Source organism: Giraffa tippelskirchi, chromosome 14, assembly GCF_054371585.1.
Source record: "Giraffa tippelskirchi isolate mGirTip1 chromosome 14, T2T-mGirTip1v1.2.pri, whole genome shotgun sequence".
Taxonomy (NCBI): domain Eukaryota; kingdom Metazoa; phylum Chordata; class Mammalia; order Artiodactyla; family Giraffidae; genus Giraffa; species Giraffa tippelskirchi.
The window spans coordinates 64036700-64060524 of record NC_137288.1 but is presented as its reverse complement, the minus strand read 5'-3'; the positions used below and the strand labels follow the sequence as shown (position 1 = coordinate 64060524).

Sequence of the window (23825 nt, the reverse complement as noted above, 5' to 3'; positions counted from 1 at the left end):
TTTCTGAGAAGTCACCAATCTGGGCTGCAGCCCATCTAATAAAACTTTGCCGAGGGAGACTAATATTAATGAATATTGCTTCCAAAGTCAGAGAATTTGGGTTCAAATTAAGTGCCCCTGCTCAGGCTTATATGGCCAGGGTCAAGCTATTTAATATTCTTGAGCTTAAATTTTCTTAGTTAAAATGGGATTAATACCAACATTTAATTCATGGCTTTACTGTAGAGATTGATAATAAATCATGAACAGTATCTAGTACCAAGGAAGCATTCAGTAAATGTTATCAATTTTTACAGTATGTTAGAGAATCAACAGGGAAAACAATGAAAATGTCCTTAAATTTTACTCTAAGGTGATAGGTGATGGAATTCCAGTTGAGCTATTTCAAATCCTAAAAGATGATGCTGTGAAACTGTTGCACTCAATATGTCAGCAAATTTGGAAAACTCAGCAGTGGCCACAGGACTGGAGAAGGTCAGTTTTCATTCCAATCCCTAAAAAAGGAAATGCCAAAGAATGCTCAAACTACCGCACAATTGCATTCATCTCACACGCTAGTATAGTAATGCTCAAAATTCTCCAAGCCAGGCTTCAACAACACGTGAATCGTGAACTTCCAGATGTTCAAGCTTGTTTTAGAAAAGGCAGAGGAACCAGAAATCAAATTGCCAACATCTTCTGGATCATCGAAAAAGCAAGAGAGTTCCAGAAAAACTTCTACTTCTGCTCTATTGACTATGCCAAAGCCTTTGACTTTATTGTGGATCACAATAAACTGTGGAAAATTCTTCAAGAGATGGGAATACCAGACCATTTGACCTGTCTCTTGAGAAACCTGTATACAGGTCAGGAAGCAACAGTTAGAACTGGACATGGAACAACACACTGGTTCCAAATAGGAAAAGGAGTATGTCAAGGCTGTATATTGTCACCCTGCTTATTTAACTTATATGCAGAGTACATCATGAGAAATGCTGGGCTGGATGAAGCACAAACTGGAATCAAGATTGCCAGGAGAAATATCAAAAACCTCAGATATGCAGACGACACCACCCTTATGGCAGAAAGTGAAGAAGAACTAAAGAGCCTCTTGATGAAAGTGAAAGAGAAGAGTGAAAAAGTTGGCTTAAAGCTCAACGTTCAGAAAACTAAGATCATGGCATCTGGTCCCATCACTTCATGGCAAATAGATGGGGAAACAGTGCAAACAGTGAGAGACTTTATTTTTTGGGGCTCCAAAATCACTGCTGATGGTGATTGCAGCCATGAAATTAAAGGCGCTTACTCCTTGGAAGGAAAGTTATGCCCAACCTAGATAGCATATTAAAAAAGCAGAGACATTACTTTGCCAACAACGATCCATATATTCAAGGCTATAGTTTTTCCAGTGGTCATGTATGGATGTGAGAGTTGGACTATAAAGAAAGCTGAGCACTGAAGAATTGATGCTTTTGAACTGTGGTGTTGGAGAAGAATCTTGAGAGTCCCTTCGACTGCAAGGAGATCCAACCAGTCCATCCTAAAGGAGATTGGTCCTGGGTATTCATTGGAAGGACTGATGTTGAAGCTGAAACTCCAATACTTTGGCCCCTTGATGCAAAGAGCTGACTCATTTGAAAAGACCCTGACGCTGGGAAAGATTGAGGGCAGGAGGAGAAGAGGACGACAGAGGATGAAATGGTTGGATGGTATCACTGACTCAATGGACATGAATTTGGGTAGGCTCCAGGAGTTGGTGTTGGACAGGGAAGCCTGGAGTGCTGTGGTTCATGGGGCCCCAAAGAGTCAGACATGATTAAGCGACTGAACTGAACTGAAGGTGATAGGACCATAAGAGGCTAGGAGAGGGGTCCAGATGAGGTGGGAGAGATGATCAGGGATGAGACCACATTGGGCCTTAAATGCTTTGGGAGGATTTTGATTTTTAAGAATCATAAAGGTACTGATGGATTTAATCATTTTGTACTCTGTCCACGATGCAAATTGTGACTTGAAGGGGGCAAATGTAGGTGCCAGAAGACCATTTGGGAGAGTATTCTATGCATAGAAGAGAGAGGTTATCAGCTTGATTTAGAACAATGGTGATGAACAGGAAGAGAAAAGGAGGGATTCAAGGGCTGAATGGAAGATAAACATCAACAGCATTTGAAGTACTGGAGGAAGCACAGTGAGAGAACGACATCAAGAATGACTCCTAGATTAAGACTGCCATACAAACACTACTATGTATAAACTAGATCACTAATAAGGACCTATTGTATAGTGCAGGGAACGGTATTCGGTACTCAGTAATGACCTGTATGTAAACAGAATCTAAAGAATAGTGGATACATGTATATGTGCACCTGATTAACTCTGCTGCACAGCAGGAACTAACACAAAATTGTAAATCAACTATATCTCAATAAAATTTTAATAAAGAAAACAAACACACACAAAAGAACGACTCCTATATTTCTGTCTTGCACAGCTAGGTGTTTTTCATCTTGGTTACTGAGACAGAAAACACTGGACTGAAGCAAGACTGGGCAGGTGTGTGAGTGTGGTGTGTGGGCCGGTGAATATCACAGCATCGGCACCTGCACTGGGGTTCAAGCTCTTCACTGTACACAGAGGCATGCTGGGTATTTAACACCAGATGGACAGTCATAATCTACTATTTTTCTTCATCTTTACTTCCCTCTTAATTTCTTGGTCTCTCAGCCAGACAATTTCACACCCTAGTTCTATGAATGGCCTCACCACAGTCATTTTTTTCTTTTTCATTTACTTCCCCTGCATTTCTTTCTCTTTCTTTTTCCATATATAGTCAGTCGCTTTTCAGGAACATTCGCTAGTCTCCAGATTTTGTGATCATCTGTTTGTTCTGCTCCTACATAACTTAGCTCCTCTAAACCCATACTTTGCTCTTTTTTGAGGCACTAAAAAGAATTACCCCAATTAACAGACCAGACAGTTCTAAAGCGCTTTTTTTTCTGAACAATGTACATGGGTTTTGAGGAATTCTGCTCCTGATACTTGATAAAAAGAGCTCCAGATAAAATATCTTTCCAAACAGCCACAGCAATAAAAATTCCAGTAACAATGAACCTGGGTACACATGTGACCTTGACAATACTGAAATTAATATTCACTTTGCGACTGCACTGACATTTATCACTGAGAAGCACCTTTAACGCCCTTACACATACATGCGTGAGAGGGGAAGATTGATCATAGCACAGGGCAGAAAACCTGGTTGTCCTGTATCTCTAAGAAGCATCTCAAAGGCTCCCCGTCTGCTGACTGAACCACCCTGAGGATTAAGTGTATTTTATTTTCAGTATTCAAAAGATAAGAAGTTTATTAACCACATGGAAGATTTGGGCTTGTTCAGAGATAGCAGTGGGAAGACAAATAGTCTTCAGCAGTAAATCATCTCACAGAAGTTGGACAAGGACTCTGAAACTGAACACAGGGACACGGATGCACTACTGTGGATCCAAAGACTCCTCTTCTTTCCCCAACTCCACTTCCTCAACTTTTATTTTCATCAGTGCCATAAAGTCTTAGGCCAATTTGAAAGAAAGGTCTTTGACTCATGCATTTGAAGGCCATTGATTGATGTTAAATATGAAAGTTATTTAGATACCATTCAGAAATATTTAAGGAGGCTGATTTGTTTAACAACTGTATTTCAATAGCTACAAAATTCATTTGAATATCAGGCTGGCAATCTTCTTGACTTCCTTGTGATTGGATATAAGATTTAGGGAATGTATTAGTCATCACTGTCCCATATAAATATAATGTGAGCCAGTAAGGCTCATATGTAATTTAAAGTTTCCAGTGGACAAATTCAAATGGTAAAAATGAAATGTGAAATTAATTTTAACAGTATGTATATTTAGCCTAAAATACATATTTCAAGTAACCTAAACATATATAATTCAAATCATAATCAGTAGGAAATGTGTTAATGTGACAGTTTACATCGCTTATACTAAGTCTTTAATATCCAGGGTCAATTTTAGTCTTACAGCATACCTCAGTTCAGGCAAGCTACGTTTCAAGAGCTCAACATTCACTTGTGGCTAGTGGTTACCATACCAAACATTGCAGAGATAAGCAACGTCACTAGAATAATTCAAGAACTCTGCACAATTTAATATTTCCAAATAGAGAGGCAAAATTTCTGTAAAAACATCAAATTATCAAAAGGAAAGAGATCACATCATACTCCAAGTGGTAAAATTAATCAAGCTGTTGGCATAATCTAAAATGTGAGTGACACACTCAATCTATTATTACATTGTTGTTTGTAGTTTAAAATTACATTAGATGATGAAACATAATACCAAAAGTGGCATCAAGTCATTTCTGGGGGTCCTATGCATTTGGTTAGACTAAAGTGGCTTCCCAGATGGTGCTATTAGTAAGAAACCCGCCCGCCAATGCAGGAGATGTAAGAGACACAGGTTCGATCCCTGGGTCGGGAAGTTCCCCTGGAGCAGGGCGTGGCAACCCACTCCAGCATTCTTGCCTGGAGAATTGATTTACAGAGGAGCCTGGTGGGCTACAGTCCATGGGGTCACAAAGAGTCAAACACGACTGAAGCGAAATAGCAAGCACACACTCACAAGTCACTTAGTCCCCCTGAAGACTGGCAGTGATAATAATACACTTTATTTCACTGCAAGTTAGTAGAAGGCTTTGTATCAAGTCTTCAACAAACTGAAGCTTAACTTCAAGTAAGTGATTTATAATAGGGAGGAGAAATGATGTCCCTAGCATAGAGGTTAGCGTAACTCACTCAGACGGGTGTAAGCTCAATAATGTTGGGGTTTTAAAAATATTATACCGTTACGGCTATGTTGTTTTAAGTAATAAGAATTCTAACTCACTAAAGAATTGTTAACATGTAGTCAGCCTTCAGGTAATTGTTTCTCCATTTCCCTGAAATCATGTTTATCTCTATGTGTGCATGCACAGATAAACACACAGACACGCACTAACATTGTAGTAGGAATGTTATGCCACATTCTAATTGCAGCTCTGACACTATTAGTTTTGTCACATTTAACTTTGTCACGGTTAATGGGGGCGTTGAGTTGGGCCAAAATTCTTTTTCACAGGATATTTCACAGATACAGGGGATGGTTAGGGGCTGAAGTTGAAAGATTTCAAGGTGATGACACACAATTACTGCTTCAGGTCATTGTAGCTGTTAAAACCAGAGTCAAGATGCTGCCATCAGAGTCCAGGAGAAAAAAAAAAAAACAGGGGGTTTTTATTAACTGAAGGTCAAAAAGCGGAAGTCTGAGCGTGTGGGCAGTGTCTGTCACAGCTCTTGCTGGCAGCTCCTGCAAACCCCGCTGATTTTTTTCACATGTCAGTTCCCTTTGGGCCACCTAAGCCATTTACAGTCCTTAATAGTCAGAAAGTACTCTGCCCTACAGACTTCCCTGGTGGCTCAGTGGTAAAGAATCTGCCTCCCAATGCAGGAGACTAGGGTTTGATCCCTGGGTTAGGAAGATCCCCTGGAGAAGGCAATGGTAAACCGTTCCAGTGTTCTTGTCTAGGAAATCCCATGGATAGAACAGCCTGACGGGCTACAGTCTAACGGGTAGGAAAGAGTCTGACATGACTTTACAATAAGAACTGTGTCCTACAGCACACAAAGCAGGGTTAGAATTCTAGAGAGAAGAAGGTAGTTCAGTTCAGTCGCTCAGTCGTGTCCGACTCTTTGCCATCCCATGGACTGCAGCACACCAGGCCTCCCTGTTCATCACCAACTCCTGGAGTTTACCCAAACTCATGTCCATTGAGTCGGTGATGCTATCCAACCATCTCATCCTCTGTCGTCTCCTTATCCTCCTCCTTCAATCTATCCCAGCATCAGGGGCTTTTCCAATGAGTCAGCTCTTCACATCAGGTGGCCAAAGTACTGGAGTTTCAGCTTCAACATCAGTCCTTCCAATGAACACTCAGGACTGATCTCCTTTAGGATGGACTGATTGGATCTCCTTGCAGTCCAAAGGACTCTCAAGAGTCTTCTCCAACACCACAGATCAAAAGCATCAATTCTTTCGCACTCAGCTTTCTTTATAGTCCAACTCTCACATCCATATATGACCACTGGAAAAACCATAGCCTTGACTAGATGGATCTTTGTTGGAAAAGTAATGTCTCTGCTTTTTAATATGCTGTCTAGGTTGGTCATAACTTTCCTTCCAAGAAGTAAGTGTCTTTTAATTTCATGGCTGCAGTCACTATCTGCACTGATTTTGGAGCCCCTCAAAATAAAGTCTGACACTGTTTCCACTGTTTCCCCATCTATTTGCCATGAAGTGATGGGACCAGATGCCATGATCTTTGTTTTTTGAATGTTGAGTTTTAAGCCACCTTTTTCACTCTCCTCTTTCACTTTCATCAAGAGGCTCTTTAGTTCTTTTTTCACTTTCTGCCATAAGGGTGATGTCATCTGCATATCTGAGGTTGTTGATATTTCTCCCAGCAATCTTGATTCCAGCTTGTGCTTCTTCCAGCCCAGCGTTTCTCATGATGTACTCTGCGTATAAGTTAAATAAGCAGGGTGACAATATACAGCCTTGACGGACTCCTTTTCCTATTTGGAACCAGTCTGTTGTTCCATGTCCAGTTCTAACTGTTGCTTCCTGACCTGTATACAGGTTTCTCAAGAGGCAGGTCAGGTGGTCTGGTATTCCCATCGCTTTCAGAATTTTCCACAGTTCATTGTGACCCACACAGTCAAAGGCTTTGGCATAGTCAATAAAGCAGAAATAGATGTTTTTCTGGAACTCTCTCACTTTTTTGATGATCCAGTGGATGTTGACAATGTGATCTCTGGTTCCTCTGCCTTTTCTAAAACCAGCTTGAACATCTGGAAGTTCACGGTTCACATACTGTTGAAGCCTGGCTTGGAGAATTTTGAGCATTTCTTTACAAGCATGTGAGATGAGTGCAATTGTGCAGTAGTTTGAACATTCTTTGGCTTTGCCTTTCTTTGGGACTGGGATGAAATCTGACCTTTTCCAGTCCTGTTGCCACTGCTGCTGCTGCTGCTGCTGCTAAGTCGCTTCAGTCGTGTCCGACTCTCTGAGTTTTCCAAATTTGCTGACATATTGAGTGCAGCACTTTCACAGCATCATATTTTAGGATTTGAAATAGCTCACCTGGAATTCCATCACAACCACTAGCTTTGTTCATAGTAGATGCTTCCTAAAGCCCACTTGACTTCACATTCTAGGATGTCTGACTCTAGGTGAGTGATAACACCATCATGATTATCTGGGTCATGAATACCTTTTTTTGTACAATTCTTCTGTGTATTCTTACCACCTCTTCTTAATATCTTCTGCTTCTGTTAGGTCCATACAATTTCTGTCCTTTATTGAGCCCATCTTTGCATGATATGTTCCTTTGGTATCTCTAATAAGAGGATATCAAATATGATTTTAAGGACACTAAGGATAATTTTAATACTTCTCTCCTTGAGAGATAATAACTGAAATGATTTTTAAATGAAAATTTTAATTAAATTAAATATTTTATTTAAAAATATATGTATACATTGTTGAGGATTTCTGCATCTATATTCATCAGTAATATTGGCCTGTAATTTCCTTTTGTGTGTGTGTGTGTGTGATATCTTTGCTTGGTTTTGGTATCAGGGTGATGCTGGCCTCATAGAATGAGTTTGAATGTGTTCCTTCCTCTGCAATTTTTTGGAATATTTTGGGAAGGATAGGTGTTAACTCTCTTAAAAAAAAAGGGGAACAAATGAGTTCATTTACAAACCAGAAGTAATGTCACCTATGATTACCAGGGGCTCAGGGTGGCGGAGGAGATAAATTGGGAGATGGGGAATGACATATACACATGAGTATATATAAAATATATAGCTAATAAGGACCTACTATATAGCACAGGGAGATATATTCAATGGCCTATATAGGGAAAAAAATCTAAAAAAAAGAGTGGATATATGTATAACTAATTCACTTTGTTGGACACCTGTAAATAACACAACATTGTAAATCAACTATACTCCAATAAAATATGTATACATACACACACACACACACACACACATATATATATATATATATATATATACACACACACATATACATGATGAGGGCATGGCAACCCACTCCAGTATTCTTGCCTGGAGAATCCCCATGGACAGAAGAGCCTGGTGGGCTACAGTCCTTGGGATCACAAAGAACCAGACACGTCTGAGCGAGTAAGCACAGCACAGCATATATATATACATGTATTTCATAGTTTTCTCAGTCCTCACCTACATTACTCAGAATCTTCCTAACAATCTATGTGATTTTAGGGATGTGTATGTACTTGGTTGAATCCCCTTCTGCCTAATTCATGTGTACTCAGAAAAGTCCCTTGTAGACGTAACTGATTAAGGTGAAGTCATACTGGATTCGGGTGTACTCTAAATCCGGTATGACTAGTGTCCTTATAGAAAAGAATACACGAAGGGACATGACCCCAGAGGGGAGAAGGACATGTGAAGATGCAGGCAGAGGTCAGGTGGTGCACCTGCAGGCCAAGAAATGCCAAAGGATTGCCAGAAACCGCCAGAGGCTGAGCAGCCACAAAGGAAGAGTTTGCTCTAAGCCTTTCAGTGGGAGCATGGCTCTGCCAACACCTTAATTTCAGATTTCTAGTCTCCGGAACTGTCAGAGAAGAAACTTTTGTTTTAAAGCAGGTAACACGTGGTGCTTTGTCACAGCAGCCCCAGGAAACTGACACAGGCAAGAGAATCACTAGTTTAGGAGAGAAAATTGAAAAACATAAAAGGTAAGTGGCCTACTTAAACATATACAGCAACATATACTATCTCAGTCTAGAATGCAAATCTTTTCCTTAATGGTTTAGGGTCCTATCCCTTTTCAAGAGGAGGAAACAGACCTTTGGCAAGCAGAGCCATTTTACACAAACAACCCTGGACTCTTGCTCTGGGCGCAACCCCGAGGACCAGGGTACTGATCCATCTAATGGCAGGCCGTAAGTTCCCTTCTCCCCGAATTTATTCTTTGTAAAACTCAATGACTGAAATCAGCTATTTAAAATGGACTTTATGAACTTAACACTGTGTTTCGGATCATCAGGTAGATATTTTGGATTCTTATATGTCCTGAGTTAGTGGGGCAAATAATATTCCCCAAGATAAGAAAAAGAGTAAAGCAAAGGCATGTTAACAGTCAAAAGGCAAATTCCTTCTGAATTCTACGGTCTCCACTTGGGCCTATCCACCAGGTTTCCACTGATAAAATTCTGATACAGTCTCAGAGCAATAAGGTGATCCCGAACAGACATCCCATTAGAATTCAATCTCCTGTTTAATGAATACAAGCAAAGTATATATGAGAAAACAAGCTGGTTCTGGGCTAACATTTATTTTGGCACTAACTGGCCCCGTTTGGATTGGATCCTCGGAAAATCTTGGCAGCAGGAAGACTGGGCTGTGCATCTGAAAATTTAGTCAATTTTCCTTTTTCTTTCTTTACATTTGATTTTTTTGTTGTTGTCGTTTCATTTGATTTACTTTTGGCTGCACCATGAGGCATGTGGGATCTTAACTCCCTGACTAGGGGCTGAACCCATACCCTCTGCAGTGGAAGCGAGAAGTCTTAACCACTGGAGCTCCAGGGAAGTCTTAGTCAATTCTTTTTTCTGGTATCAGCCAATCAAATTACACTTCACTGGCCCACCAGGAGGCTTTCTAAGAAGGATGCTTCTCTGTGATTGACAAATTTTTGAGTGTCTTCTGCACATGGCACTGTGCACATCCTTATAGCACATTCATTAGGGATGTGTAGGGCACAGATGTCTTATAGTTGACAACATGGAGAATTCACCCCTGTTTTTTCAGTAACTGTTAAGTTTTGGCAAAATATGAAGCTAAATACTGCGTGGCCTTGGCCATTGGCTAGTAGTTTATGGAATTTTCTTTTATTTTTCTATTCAAAATATTAGGTACCTTCTTTGAACTTACAGTCTAATTGAAAAAAAAATTGAATCCATTTAATAGTCTGGATCCCTTTAATAGTCAAACATAACATACTAAAAAAAAAAAATATCTTGAGGACTTCCCTGGTGGTCCAGTGGTTAAGAGTCGGCATGCCAATGCAGGGGACATGGGTTTGATCTATGGCCCGGGAAGATTCCACATGACATGGGGCAACTGAGACCGTGTGCCACAACTACTGAAGCCCACATGCCTAGAGCTCAGGCTCCAAAACAAGAGACGTCACCACAGTGAGAAGCCCGGACGCCGCAACTAGAGAGTAGCCCCTGCTTGCCTCACCTAGAGAAAGCCTGCAAGTAGCAATGAAGACCCAGCACAGTCTACAATAAAAACTTAAGAAATTGAAAAGAAAATCTTGATTTGTCCCTCACGTCCCTTCCCTTCCACCCACCCTACATGCTGGCTCCTTACCCAGTTTGACCCTCAAAATGGTCCCACAATTCACCTGGTTTCTGAGGCCTAACAGCAAAGAGTACATCTGACTCCTGTTTTTTCTCCCATTCCACACCAGCAGCAAGCCTCATCACTTCCAAAGGCATCCTGAATCCTGTGCTTAGCTGCTCAGTCCTGTCCGACTCTTTGTGACCCCACGGACTGTAGCCCACCAGGCTCCTTGTCCACGGGATTCTCCAGGCAAGAATACTGGAGTGGGTTGTATGCTCACCTCCAGGGAAGCTTCCCAACCCTGGGGTCAAACCCAGGTCTCCCACATTGCAGGTGGATTTTTTACTGACTGAGTCACCAGGGAAGCCCAAGAATACTAGAGTGGGTAGCCTATCTCTGCTCCAGGGGAACTTCCCGACACAGGAATTGAACTATATCTCCCGCATTTCAGGCCGATTCTTCACCAACTGAGCTACTTGTGAAGCCCCCATCCTAAATCCTACCAGCTTTTAGTCCCTCCATAGTTCTCCCCATAGGACCTACCAACATCTCCTGAGTACACCATGCATTAGCCTCCTCTTTAGCCTCTACTTTTAAAATTAAAATTAGATCATGTCACCCCCTCCTGCACGGATGCCTCTGCATTGAGAATTACTCCACCTTCCTTACTGGGGCTTCACGGTGACTCACATCTGGGCCTCTGCCACCCATGGACTCCTTTCTTCCATTCCCCCTCTGCCACCCACGGACTCCTCTCTTCCATTCCCCCTCTGCCACCCACGGACTCCTCTCTTCCATTCCCCCTCTGCCACCCACGGACTCCTGTCTTCCATTCCCCCTCTTCTTCACTCTGCTGCTGCACAGTGGTCCTCTTCCTCCTCTACCTCCTCTAGGGGTCTCATCACTTCCTATTAGCAGTGCTTTTGAGCTGTGGTGTTGGAGAAGACTCTTGAGAGTCCCCTGGATTGCAAGGGGATCCAACCAGTCCATCCTAAAGGAGATCAGTCCTGAGTGTTCATTGGAAGGACTGATGCTGAAGCTGAAACTCCAATACTTTGGCCACCTGATGCGAAGAATTGACTCATTGGAAAAGACCCTGATGCTGGGAAAGATTGAGGTCAGGAGGAGAAGGGGATGACAGAGGATGAGATGGTTGGATGGCATCATCGACTCAATGGACATGAGTTTGAGTAAACCTCGGGAGTTGATGATAGACAGGGAGGCCTGGCATGCTGCAGTCCATGCAGTCGCAAAGAGTCAGACACGACTGAGCGACTGAACTGAACTGAACTGATTAGCTCTACTTGAAATGTCTTTGCCCAAGACCCAAGACTTCTGCTGGTATCCCTCCAAATTCATTCATAGGTCCCTTGTCTTCTTCAGAAAGGCTCTCCTGAAACTTCCCTTTCTAGAATCACCTCTATCCTTTTCATTCTCTATCTTTTTAAGCTGGCTTATTCTTCTGCATGCTTTATTTTTATTTGTTTACTATCTGTTTCTATGACTAGAATATAAACCTCATATACATTTGTTTGTCTTTTTCTGTATTTTACTGCTGAACTCCCATTGTTGAGAAATATAGGGCAGCCCACCAGTGGCACACAATAACTATTTGCTGAAAGAAATGAATGAATGAATGAATGACATGAACAAATCTGGAGCAGGAAAAACGAGCTTATGAAGACTAACAGATGGATCCATGGGGCAAAGTAGCCAGAAGGGGCTTTCTGCTTTTAAAATCTTTAAGTAGAAATAGAAGGGACTTATGAAACAGCCTAAAGAAGAAGAAGAGCATTTCAAACACACGTGAGCAGCACAGAGATAGACATGGATAAGTTACATGCAGTGTTAAGGAACATGACAGCATGAGAATAATTAGAATGCAGCAATGGAGGAATGCATGATTGTAACGGCTACATTTACTGAGGGCTGACAGAGGGCCAGAGAGCAGGCTTAAGTATTTTATACTAAATAGCTCATTTAATTCTCAGAATAATCATTTGGGGCTCTACTGTTTTGTCCTATTATAGATTGTCTTTTAAGTTTTATAACCTCCCTTATAAGATCTCCCTGTTTTATATAGGAAGAAGCTGTGGTTTAGCAAACCAGTGTACCCCAGTTAGCTAGTAAGTGAAAAAGCCAGAATTCTAATTCAATCTGAATTCTGAATTGTTCTTAATCACCTCTCACCCTCCTTTCATACAGAAGACCTAGAACAGTAATTACAGATTAAGATAAGGTGGTAATGAACAGGTTACTTGCACTGATCATGGGTTCAGTGTCTCACTATTTGACTTCTGGTTGATAGCTCAGTTGGTAAAGAACCGCCTGCAATGCAGGAGACCCTGGTTTGATTCCTGGGTCAGGAAGATGCCCTGGAGAAGGGATAGGCTACCCACTCCAGTATTCTTGGGCTTCCTCTGTGGCTCAGCTGGTAAAGGATCCGCCTGCAATGTGGGAGACCTGGGTTCCACCCCTGGGTTGGAAGATTTCCTAGAGAAGGGAACAGCTACCCACTCCAGTATTCTGGCCTGGAGAATTCCATGGATAGTCCATGGGGTCGCAAAGAGTCGGATATGAGTGAGCAACTTTCACTTTTTTTAATAAAAACCCTGTGATCATTTACTCTTGGACACTGGTGTCACCAACTTTACTGCAATTTTAGCATCTACCATCAAGTGTGTGCTCTTTGAGACTCCATGACTGCAGCACACCAAGCTCCTCCGTCCTGCACTGTCTCGGAGCTGGCTCAAATTCATGTCCATTGAGTCAGTGATGCCATTCAAACATCTCATCCCCTGTACCGCCTTCTCCTCCTGCCCTCAATCTTTCCCAGCATCAGGGTCTTTTCCAATGAGTCGGCTCTTCACATCAGGTGTCCAGCAGGAGCTTTAAGATCTAGTTCCCTGACCAGGGATTGAAACTGGGCCCCCCGCATTGGGAGTACAGAGCCTTAGCCATTGGACCACGAGGGAATTGTGTGGCCTCACCTTAAAATCTTTCAATTTCAACACATGTTAATACCCTGGACTTGTCAAATGTCCTGTGACCATAAATTCTGGCTCAGTTCAAATTCTACATTGGATGTGCTACGGGGCTTCCCAAGATAGGAAGATTGGGCTGAAATCTGAAGAGTTTTCATAGAATTGGGAACAGTTGCTGGTACATTTCTCCCTAGCAATGTTCCTGTAAACTAGAAATAGTATCTTTATTAAAACAACATAATAATGCAGGAAGACTGGAGTTGGAGAATAAGAGTTAAAGTCAAATTATGACCCTTTTGTGTAGCACATAAGTTACATTACACCAGGCAGAATATAATCAGCAGTTAAAAGAATCTGTCAAATAGTACAGTGATTTTAAAAATGGATTTCACTTATTTTGGGTATCCATGAGGATGAGACTTCCCTCATGGTGCAGTGGTAAAGAACCAGTCTGTCAATTCAGGAGCTGTGGGTTCGATCCATGGGTCAGGAAGATACCCTGGAGAAGGAAATGGCAACCCACTCCAGTATTCTTGCTTGGAAAATTCCCAAGGATAGAGGAGCCTGGTGTGCTACAGTCCATGGAGCTGCAAAGAGGCAAACACCACTGAGTGACTGCTGCTGCTAAGTCGCTTCAGTCGTGTCCAACTCTGTGCGACCCCATAGACGGCAGCCCACCAGGCTCTGCCATCCCTAGGATTCTCCAGGCAAGAATACTGGAGTGGGTTGCCATTTCCTTCTCCAGTGCATGGAAGGGAAAAGTGAAAGTGAAGTCGCTCAGTTGTGTCCGACTCTTAGCGACCCCATGGACTATAGCTTACCAGGCTCCTCCGTCCATGGGATTTTCCAGGCAAGAGTAATGGAATGGGGTGCCATTGTCTTCTCCGACTGAGTGACTAAACAATAGCAAAAATCATATGAGGATAGTCAACTAAATTTCTTCATGTGATACTTTCTAAAAAGCACTGTCATATTTCATACTAAAACACAAAATGTGTGTATATAAATGCATGCATGTTTATGCATTAAATTATATAATATTTACACACTAATACCTTATATTCCTTCAGGCTTCTTTGGCGGCTGAGATGGTAAAAGAATCTGCCTGCAATGCAGGAGATCCAGGTTCAATCCTTGGGTCAGGACGATCCCCTGGAGAAAGGAATGGCTACCCACTCCAGTATTCTTCTGTCCATGAGAATTCCATGGGCAGAGGGGCCTGGTGGTCTACAGTCCATGGGGTCAGAGAGTCAGACGTGACTGAGTGACTAACACTTTAATTACCTTCACTTTCACCTTATAATTGTAACTTTAGGCTAAAAAGTGGAAATAACTTTGAACCTATAGTATAATTTAGAACAATTTCTCCTTCACCTACACTGTCTCCAAAAATTTCATCCCTGATATTTGCGGATACTATTTTTCCCATCTTATTTTACTTTCTATTTACAGCACTTTAAAAAGTCTTGACCATCAGTAGATGCTCAATAATTGCTTATAGACCACATAGATTAAAGCGGCTGTCAAGTTGAGATAATATATAAATACGTAAAAAAAAAAAAAAGCTATATTCTCAGTGTCTTCACTCTTCACTAGTCATGAACACCAGCTCTCCATCGTGTCTGATCTAACTGAAGGAATCCCATAAAAGAGCTCAGTTCAGCTGTTTCATCTTTGGAGTAGTTTTATTTGGCTGCAGCAGCATGATGACAATTTCCCTGTTGATGCTCAAGCTCTATTTTGCTCTGATTCAGTTTTCCAAGAAACCTACCTTCATTTTTAGTAGGCTACATAACCAAATGAGGTAATTAAACCCAAAAGATATCTACTTTTTTGGAACCTTTTTATCCCTTGCTAGATACCCATACTTTCCAGACACACCTCATTATTACGACACTTTCATGCCTCTGTCTTCATACTCCCTAATATCAGTGAGAAATCGGTAGCATTTTTTCTCAATAATTTCGCACCGAGCAGATAACTTCTCTAGATGTTTGGTTACACCACTGGAAGGAGACTGAATTATGCTTTGTGCCTAAAGAGAGAGTGACAGTGAGGAAAACTGAATTTATGCTACATCACTGTTTAACCCAAGCAACAAGTCATTTTTGTCTTTCATCTTTAATTGTGCACTGAAAGTGTTGTTGTTTTAGTCTCTAAGTTGTGCAACCCCAACTCTTTTGCAACCCCATAGACTGTAGCCTGCCAGGCTCCCCTGTCCATGGGATTTTCTAAGCAAAAATACTGGAGTGGGTTGCCATTTCCTTCTCCAGGGGATCTTCCCAACCCAGGGGTCAAACTCACATCTCCTGCATTGGCAGACAGATTCTTTACCACTGAGCCACCAAAGAAGATACATAAATATATATTTATGCTTTAAACTGAGAAAATACTGAGAGAACCTTGCATAACTAATCAGAAAATATGTTAAGATCTAGATTCTCTGGTCTTTTTAAAAGAAATATTTTATATTAACTCAATGCATAAAGAACTTTTTCAACATTCAAAAAGGAGTAATCTATTAAATGTGCTTCTAGTGAGTTCTGCTTAAAACTGTTAGACTACTAGTTCCTTGGGAGTCAGGGCATTATCTGACTTGCTTTTGTATCCTCTGAACTAGCAGAGTCTCGATCAGGGTGCCCGACAGAATTTTCTGCGGTAATAGCAGTGTTCTCTCTGCTGTCCCATGCAGTAGTCAGTAGTCACATATGAACTTCTGAAATGTGACTGATGAGGTGCTGGATTTTTAGTTTTCAATTCTGTTTAAGTTTTAAGTGCTATTTGACAGTTGTGGTTAGTGTGCCTGAATTTTAAATTTTATTTTACATCAATATGTTGAAATGCAAATCGATATATGTAGCTAATGGTAACTGTACTGGGCCATGGAAGTCTAGGACTTAGCATAACAGAATCATTTTGAATGAGTGAATGAATAAATGATGAGTAAGTAGAGAATGACTCACCTTTGCTCTAAACTTTTCTAACACGATTAAACAACCCATCTTCACAAGCCTACCACTAATTCTTCCACTAATGTATATCATTATAGAAGACATAATACCCCGCTAATTGACCACCAAATCTGAATGGGTTCCTTTTAGCTTCTGTTGCTGTGAATGCCGCAGCATAAGCGTTTAATGTCTTCCATCCTGTAATACCTGAAAATATTTCTGCAGTGAAAGAATTTTGAAACTATACCAGCATTTGTATGTTACCTAAAAAGATAGAATGCCAGTGCTTCAATTTCTTTCTTTCTACTGCTAGTCTATTGCCATGTATATGACACAAAACTGGACCAGCTGATGGGTTCACAGTCAACTTTGCCTCCATCATTGTCCTAAATATCCACTCAAATCACCACACAGGGCAGTTAATAATTGGAAACCAGGTTAAGTGATTTAAAAAAAAAAAAGAGCTAGACTGAACTGTGATTTACTTGGTTTGCTTAATTTATAGAATCATGATGAATGAATATTACTGATACATATTATCTTTGCCACACATTAAGTACAAATCAGATTCTACCAGCAAATGTTAACCCACTAGTTAGTCACAAAATGGCAATGCTGTGTCATATTTTATGGGATAATAGAGTGTTTTCTGCTCATAAAGCTTCAAAATTTAGTTAGGGATGCAAAGATGTCCAAGAAGCAAAATTACACAATGAACGAGTCTGCAATAGCCTGCTAACAGGGAGAGGATGATTGCAGGGAAAGTAATAAAATCCATAAATGGTTGATTACATAGTAATCAAGCCAAATACAAACTATCAATAAGGTATTGTATTAGCTTTATTACCTTATGATTACACTACTGAATGTCCCACTTTAGTTGCAAGTGCAAGGCAGTTGGAATTATGTTTCCATTTGATCCCATTAGAGGCAGGAAACCTCTTTCTATCGATTGCATACTAGACGCCAGGTAAGACTTGGGGGCTTCCCGTAGATTATCACATTTCATCTTTACAATCTGGTAATGAACCTGAGAAGGACTCTGTGGGGCTCACGGGCACGGAAGCCTTTTTGTCCCATTTCTCGTAGGCAAGACTCCAGGCTCCATGGCCTTTGCTGAGTTTCAAATGGCAGATTGGAACAGTTGATAATCAAGGGAGGAACAGCCAAGAAATCAGCTGAGACAAGATTCACAGGACCACAAAAGCTCGTCAAGATAAGACTGACCACCTGAGATCCTGTACATGCCCTAGTGTCCTCAGCAATCCCACTAACAGGAGGCAAAGTGGGAGGACACAACTTCTGAAAGAAGGACATAGGCCAAGGACACAACATAAACTGGTGAGAATCAAATGGGACCAAGACAGCAGACAAGACCAGCTCTTGCTCCTCAATCAGGAAGTGAAATGACACACCCAGAGGCGCCATGACAGTTCCAAGGCACAGTCTAAAGACCAAGGTGTGGGTGGTGGGCCAAATCCCGGAAACTCCCACCCCTTCCGAAAGATAGTTGGAATAACCCTCCCACTCATTAGCATATGAAATTCCCCAGCCTATAAAAACTAACCAGGCCACATTTTGTGGCCACACGTGCCCTCTGCGATGGCTCACACGCTGTCTGTGGAGTGTGCTTCTCTCTGAATCTGAATAAACCCACTTCTCACCTATTGCTTTGTCTCTCACTGAATTTTTTCTGCAATGAGACATTAAGAACCTCAGCTTTATTAGGCCCTGAAACCAGGTACCATGGGTTTGGCCCCAGCCACGTGGGTTCAAGTCCCAAGCAGGGTTCTGGTTGGGCCTTCAAGTCCCAGGCATGTGGGTTCCAGTCTCAAGCAGGGTTTTGGCTGGGTTCGAGTCCCAGCCACGTGGGTTCAAGTCCCAAGCTGGGTTCTGGCTGGGTTCGAGTCCCTGCACATGGGTTCAAGTCCCAATCTGAGGTAAACGGTTTCACCACCCTTGAACTGTTGCTGTCAAACTCCTGGTCAAGTCCTCTTGGGTTGGGACACATAGTTTTTCACAGAGGCAGGAGACCACTTTGCCTGGCAAAGCAACACAGTTATTCATTTCTACTTCACCAAAACTCTTGTCTCCAAGGTTTGATTTGGCACCCGTGTACAAAGAGGCTGAGCTTGCAGAATAAAGAGGTGGAGTAAATAATATCTCCGACTTATAATTGAGGACAATGAGGTTTCAAGGATTAAGAAACTTGGGATGACCCTGGTGATCCAGCGGTTAAGATTTCACCTTCCAATGCAGGGAGTGCGGGTTCCATCCAAGGTTTGGGAGCTAGGATCCCACATGCTTCATGACCAAAAAATCAAAACATGAAGCAGAAGCAATAAATTGTAACAAATTCCATAAAGACTTTAAAAATGATCCACATGACAAAAAAAAACTTAAGAAAAAAAGATTAAGACAATTCTCCTAAGATATAGGCAGTAATATGTGGAGACATAATATTCAGAGACTTTTCAAGTTTTGTAACAACTATACAAGAAGAGTCTTTTTAGAATAAAAAGGAAAAAAAAAGACCCAGGGATGGATGAAAAAGGCAAATATATCTATTCTTCTAGATAATATATCCTAAAGTCACTCAATTTGGTGGTTGCTTTCATTCATCTTTTCAGTGTAAAGAATATAATGGACTAAGAATATTACTTACAACACTTAACTATAAAAGGGTTTTGTGGATAATTGGGTTGTGGTCTAGCAAATAGGCTCCCCACTCTAACTCAAGCCTCCAGACAGTATGTGGTCCATTTTAACATCCTTCAAGATTAAACTGCCTTAACAGCATCTTAAAGGACCCCAAATAATAATTCAAAAATCCTCCACATGTGGCATGAAAAGATTAGACAAGTCTTAAGCAGGCAGGGACTTAAATCCGGCTGATAATTCAGTGGAGAAATTATACACCATAAAGGCAGAGGGAAGGAGCAAGGAGTGAGCCAAAGGAAGATATAATCAGGAGACACAAACCTTCCTATAAATCAAGCCTTTGTGTTCTGGGTGATTATTTCATAAACTGGATCTTGGGCTGTTGATCTCTTTAAATGATTACTGCAGTATGTATGCACTTTTAGAAATAGTTGCTGGCTGATTTATATTTCAGATGTATTTTCTATCAGGGTTGATTCCTTGAGAATATGGTTTTCATAATAGAGTTTATATTTTCAAATAATATGAAAAACTTGAAATTCAATTTGTATAAAAGCTATGTCATTTTAGTGTACAATTACTACATCACATTTGGAAAAACCGTGATAAAATGAGCAAGCAATTGCATACCCAGACGAGACCCATTTTCACAAGATAAGATCATTTTGTCAGGGAGAGAAAAATGAAAGCATCCCCCCTGCCTCTCTGCCTCTAGATTCTGAAATTTTAACCAAGTAATAAACTCAGCCTTTGAACTTTCTCTAAAAACATAGAAAGATGAGCTTATAAGAAGCTGAGAGAGAAGAAAGAGAAAGAGGAGGAGAAAGATGGGGAGGAAGGGGAGGGGGAGAAGAGGCAGGACAGGAGGGGAGGGAAGGGGCAACAAAGGACGGGATTTCTAAGGCGCTGGATCCAAATCAGACATCGGTGTTTCACTGAACAGGCTTGGGGGAAATGAAGTGCTCCTTACCCCAGAAATAGTGTTAAATTGCCAAGTGGCATTTTTGTGTTAATACAGAAGATAAAATACACATGTCTTACCTATTAGTCATGATAACATTATTTATTTATCCTAATATCTGTAATAAAGGCAGCGAGTGAGCACCACAAGACTCTTAATCTAAATGAATTGAAGGAGGTGGCTGTTTTGCACATGCAAAAAGCTATTCTAAAAGTACTGTGTATCTAGGCTGAACTATTCCTGTCTACCTAGCTACTCAGTAAGAGATTAATTCTCCAAGGGCAGCTCTCAATGAAACCCAACTGGGTCATCCACCAATAAACAGTGGCCTGCGAAGGAAATAATTCTTACTCCACACAGTGGTAAGAAGAGAGGTGATTTAGTAAAACAACTGTTGTCATTAAAGGCCAAAATATGCTTAGCATGCTAAGGCCACTATCACCGCCCTTAGTGAAAAAATTAAGACACTTTCATGTGTCAAAAACAGAATAACTTTCTACTTTCATTTTCTGGAGAAAATATAACTTGCATGCAACGATAATACCAATAAGGAACAGATTTTATTCATTCGGGTTTTTGACTTTATTTTATGCCTTATAATCATTTATGCTAGATTTTAAGTAAATGCTTACAGAGACCAGTGCCCAGTGTGGTTTTCTATAAACATGCTCAGACTGCTTTTGGGATGAGAAAGAATGGATGATATACGAAGGATCAAGGTGGTTGTCTTTGTAATAAAGCACTTGTTTGAGGAGGCAGGCACAATATGATTTAGGCATAAAAATTGCCTAGATAGTACGTGAAACCAAGCAGGATCCTGTGGGGCTCTAGACATGGTGGACACAGAAGCCTTCCCATCCTTTCCATTCCACCCCATTCCCCCACCCCATTCCCTGTAGGGAACAGATCCCAGCCTCCATGACCTTCCTGGAGTTCCAAAAAGCAGGTTCGAACAGTTGCTAATCCAGCAAGGAAAGGGATGCAAAGACAAAGAAGGAAGAGCTAAGAAATAGCATTGCAGCTTTGGGGCAGGGGCCTGGTTCTGCCCCAAGGGCTACACACAACAATGCCTTTAAGTCCTTTATGGAATTAAAACCCAGCAAGTGGAAGATGTCAGCATTCTTCATACTAGAGAAGAGACCACTTGCACATGTGTGTGCGTGCTAAGTCGCTTCAATCGCGTCAATTCTTTGCCATCCCATGGATTGTAGCCCGCCAGGCTCCTCTGTCCATGGGATTCTCCAGGCAAGTATCCTGGAGTGGATTGCCATGCCCTCCTGCAAGGGATCTTCCTGACCCAGAGATAGAATTGGCATCTCTTACATTTCCTGCATTGAGAGATGAGTTCCTTACCAGTAGTGCCATCTGTGAAGTCCGAAGACCACTTGAGGCCAGACTAAAGGAACCAGCTCATCAAGATTATATCAAGAGAGGAGATAAAAAGGAATGCAAGTGCCTACACTCTTGAGCATAAAACTCCTCAGCAAACTTCCCTGGGTGGGGACACATAGTTTTTGAGGGCAGGAGCCCACTGTGTCCCCCTTTGTCTGGCAAAGCAATAAAGCTATTCTTTTCTAATTCACCCAAAACTCTATCGCCAAGATTCAATTCGGCACCATACACAGAGGCTGAGCAGATGCCGGAGGCCATCACACGTAATGGGCTCATAAGCAAATCTACGATTCAGATTTTTAATATTTCACTGAACAAATTCTTACAGGTTTCCTTACCTATTTTATTATTGTTACATATTTAAAACATTTGCTTCCTCAAGAAGCTTCTTAGAGCTTTAAGTACTATTACTTCATTACATAGGTATGCTTTCTTAATGTGTCTCAGTCACTGTGGAACAGCCTTAAAAACAGTGGATATTCACTAAATATACTGTCAGTTGAATTATGTCATTGCTTGTGCTTTAGAAAAGTTAATGCCATATGTGTAATACAAATAATCACAGACTGATTTTTTTTTATTAATTTTACCAAAAATGTTGTATCATGAGTACTTTTTTTTTTTTGTTAATGAAATGAGGTATTACTATTAGTCCTTTTCCAAGTGGAAGACTTTCTTATCTCTTGACTTGGAAAGGTTGGCCTTTAAAAAAAAATTCTGGAAATTGATTTTCAAGCTGGATACTTGGGAAAAATGGTATTGATAAAAGAAAAATAACATTGCTCAGCCTTAGAAATGAGGCTGACTGTAGAATTTTTATCAGCAATGTAATGTAATCATAGCCAGTCAGCCCAGAAAAGTACACAAAAACAATCCCAAGGATAATAGTTGGATTAGAAAGCAAAGGATTCAGACAATCCACAGAAATTGGATCTTCTGAAAATGAACATGCTTTTAAAGTTTAAGTTCTACCATGAGAAAACTGAACAAGATCTTTTTAGAGAATTTTTATGGGTTTTTCAACTATCAGTCTATACACAACATGGCATATACCATTTAAACATATATATCAGTTGGTGATGGACAGAGAGGCCTGGCGTGCTGCAATTCATGGGGTCGCAAAGAGTCGGACACGACTGAGCGACTGAACTGAACTGATATATATTTTGACCTAATTGATTTTTATTCAGGTTTATTGACTAAAAATACCAAATATTTATAAAAGTCATTGATTATCTCTCTCTTTATCTATCTATCTATCTATCTATGTATGACCTATAAAGAGAGAGTCAACGAGAAAATTGATGACTCAAATTATATGTGACCATAAACACTATGAAGTGGAAATCAGCATTATCTAGTGATTTAAACCCAAAGAGCAACAACACATTTTTTAGAGCAGAAACCTGAAAGCAGGACCAACTTTGCTGGCACACGACTAAGGAAGCTGCACGAGGCCCCATGCTCAGGAGGGTCCCATGTAGAGCATGGATTGATGTGCTACTGTAGCTTCTGGATCCTGCAACTATTTAGCTGGTCCTGTCTGGGTGCCTGCATTTTCTATATATGACCTGAAATGTGCACATTTTTTATGGCTTTAAAGATGCTGTGTGAGGTTTTATTTCTGTGATGCAAATATCTCTCAGACTTGTACAGCTTAGTCTTCTCCTCACCCCCGACAAATACTTTATTCCCATCTGTTCCCATCTGGTCTTTTGAAGTCTTAGCTAAATGAAAAAGGAGCAGACATTCTGCCCAGAGTAGAGGATGATACCAGCACCCAGACCACCTCTCAGAGGGCCTGTGCTTGCTCTTTCACCTGCTGATTTCAAATCCCTAACAAGTGACCTAATCCAAAGATTATTTTCTCTTATTTACCAATTAAAATATTTTCTACTTCCTGTTCTTCCAAAAGCATGTGAGGTGATTTTGAAGCCAGCTATTGTTTTAAATAAAATGATCAGGAATACAAATAAAACAGCATCATTTGAAAAAAAATACAAACAGGAGTAGATGAAACTAGGTGTCTAAATGTCTGAAGAATGTACTTTGTCGCAAGTAGTCATTCAGTTCATTTAATGGTTAGATTACAATTCTTTAAAACTCTTAACAAAATAAAGTTGGCAAACTACTCATTGGCAATCAATCTTTCCAAATAACATTAGAAGTTTAGTAGAGAATTCAAAATGTTCTAAGAAATACAGAAATCTCTTTCAAAAGTGCAGTTTGGGGGCTGTTTGTTCCATGATAAAAGTAGAAATCACTAAATTATAATTTGGTCAGAGAATATTTAGCAGCATTATTTTGTTTGTGGAGCTTAATATAGTGATTTACATTATAGGATAGTGAGATTGCCCAGTAGAAATTGATTTTTTTAATCTGGGTTTGCTTTTGGAAGCTTCTGGAGGGCATTCAATGCATGAGCAAGTTCCTGA

General features: G+C 40.8%; 1 protein-coding gene across 4 annotated transcripts in view; it reads right to left on the bottom strand.

Moving 5' to 3' along the window:
- Nucleotides 1–23825, bottom strand: part of DCC (DCC netrin 1 receptor) — a 1991552-nt gene that overhangs the window by 371492 nt on the left and 1596235 nt on the right. The gene's annotated exons all lie outside the window — the stretch shown is intronic.